Raw genomic sequence first — 2,857 nt, 5'->3', positions numbered from 1 at the left:
AGAAAAAGAAAAGGCAAAAGCTTAATTTATTTTCCTTAGAAAAAAAGAGGAAGAAGAAGAAGAAAGCTATAATTGCTAGTTTAGTTTAGAACTGAAAAAAAAAAAAAAAAAAAAAAAAAAAAAAAAAAAAAAAAAAAAACGCTTGACTTAGTTCAGTCATGTCCATATCAATAATAAAAAAAATATAAAAATATCAAACTTAAAAGATAAAAGAGATTCGGCTCGGAACATATGTACACCACTAGTTCAGTTTAACTTTTACCTGCAATAGTTTTTTTTTTTTTTTTTTTTTTGATAATAAGTTCGAATATCTTTTTTATTCATTGATGTCTTCAACGTTTATCGTGTTCTAAAAATAAGAAGCGTGTATGATATAGATTTTTTCCTTTCTTTTTAAGGAATTGTACGGCATGAATTAAGCCACAACAGCGTGTTTGCTAAAGTATAAACATTAAACATGATATATTATAAATTACAACATGACCCCATTTTTACTTTTAGGAAATGGAAGTCTAGAGGAAAATTTTTAAGCCATTTTTTAAATGCTACAAGATAAGAACCTGTTTAGTTTACGTATTTAAATATATAATTCTAATTTTGTCACAATACTTTTTTTACACAAAAATTTTGAATAAAAAATGTTACCGTTAATGGGTTCTCTCACAAAATTTAAATTTAAAATTAAAACTACTAACTTAATGGTGTGAAACAAACGATTCATTAGGTCTTTACTTTCTCTCATTGTACATTAACTTAAACATGACGAAATTTTAAGATAATGATGTTAGGGGTGTTTGCAAAAAATAACAAAATGCAGCAAAATGTATTTTAAAAAATTTGTTATCATCTTTATTTCTCAAGATATTGTATGTTATAGGGAAATTTCTCTGGCGGGACAAAAAAAATGAACTGTTAGTCATTTTTTATTTTTAAGTGTCTAATTATATTAAAAACTGTGTGTTTTACGTATTTTTAATTTAATTTAATTTTAACCGTATTTAACGGCTAGAAACTGACCCTATAAAGTTTCATATTGTAGTTGTACATAAACTTTTTACGTACTGATTTGGTAAATTTCTCTCGATAATAAAGTATCTAAAACTTTCAATTTTCTAAGTTATTCGTGTTCTCCAAGAACCTAACAATGTGTGGGAATCTTGAATCTGTCCAATTCTTCTATATTATTAAAAAAAAAAGAGACCACGACGTCAAAAACCTTACCGAGCAAAAACTCAATTAGTATTAATCTTTGCGAGAGGAAAAAAAAAAAAAAAAAAAACAGGGCCTTATGAGCCTTATGAGGCATAAGAAAATTATAAACAAAAAGTAAATAAATTCATTCATTTTACCGATTTGAGTTTAGAATTCGAGTTTTATTATAATAAAAAGTTTTCAGAAACAATCATATTTAATTTTTTTACTACAGTAAAAAAATTTCACATAAAATTACATTTTAATTTAAATTAAAAATTTAAATTAATGAATTAAGCGGGCTCGTAAAAAAAAATCAATAATGTCATGCTGCTTATTTTAAGCGCACTCGTGCTTGTGATGGGCCCTTAATTGGCGCATGTTTGTTGCGCTGGTTCAGTCCAATTCGCTCAGTTCAAGCGGCCCAACCGTTCAAATAGTCGTACAGTGCGACATTCATTTTGAATTATATGGGCTGTTTCAGTTTGAATAGAACTGCCCAAATCAGAGTTTTTCTCCCCCCTCTGCTCCACTTTTAAGACTAATTTGCTACAGTCATTTCATTCCCACCATTATCATCTTTCTTAAAAAAATGTTTGTTTTCTGCATTCATTTTTAATTTTGAATTATAATTTATAATTTTTTATAGGATTTTTTTCTCACAAAAAATACGCGTAAAACGAAAATAATTTTAAATCATGATTCTGAATTTATAAACTAAACGTCTACTTAACACTTAACGTGAACCCCTCTTTTTAGACCAATTTTCAGATTTTGGCCGGTCTCAGCTCTCTCACCTTACTTGTCGTGGGCACCATTTTCTCTCCAAACAAAACAATAGGTTATTTACATAAATAACACAGAAATAATAGAAAATAGGTCAATATGAAAAGCTTAAAAAAGTATATAGGTCAACTTTTAATTATAAAAATTAATAGGTCATAACTTGTCAAGTTATAGTTCATAATCAGATAAGTTATGGACAAACTTGTCAAGTTATGGTTTATAGCCAGACAAGTTATGGACAAAAACCGTGAATTATGGACAATAACTTGTCAGTTATGGTTCATAATCAGACAAGTTATTGACGAAAATAGTAATTTGACATATTTATTAACTTATGTAAACTATTAACCTATTAATTTAATTCATCTTAAGTCGTGGCTTATTTTTCTCTTTCTCCTTAAATACCGACTATGAGTACTTTATTTTAAAAAATACTTATTTTTTGTTTATATATAAAAATATCAATGATCGTATATATAAAGACAATTATATTCTTATATAATAAAAAAAATAAAAAAAATGATAAAAGAACCTAATAAGTAAGAAAATAGAAACAAATATAGCAAAAGCAAGAAATAAAATAAAAGTCAACACCAGTATATTAGATGCAATACGCAATTAACGAAAATATGATTGTTTTAATAAAAGGAAAATTTCTTTAATGAAAAAAGGAAAGTCCTAAAAATTTTAAAGCAGAGGCTGCTTTATTTAAAAAAAAAATACAAACTTTATCAAATGAAAAACAGTTATCATTATGATAATGAATATCGGATATTAAATTAAACATGAAATACAAAATATATAAGATACAAAGAATAGATAATTTCATTATTTACGTGATGAAATCATTATGAAAAATAATATATAATAATCCATTACG

This window comes from Morus notabilis, unplaced genomic scaffold, assembly GCF_000414095.1.
Source record: "Morus notabilis unplaced genomic scaffold, ASM41409v2 Scaffold329, whole genome shotgun sequence".
NCBI lineage: Eukaryota > Viridiplantae > Streptophyta > Magnoliopsida > Rosales > Moraceae > Morus > Morus notabilis.
This window is presented reverse-complemented; position numbering follows the sequence as displayed.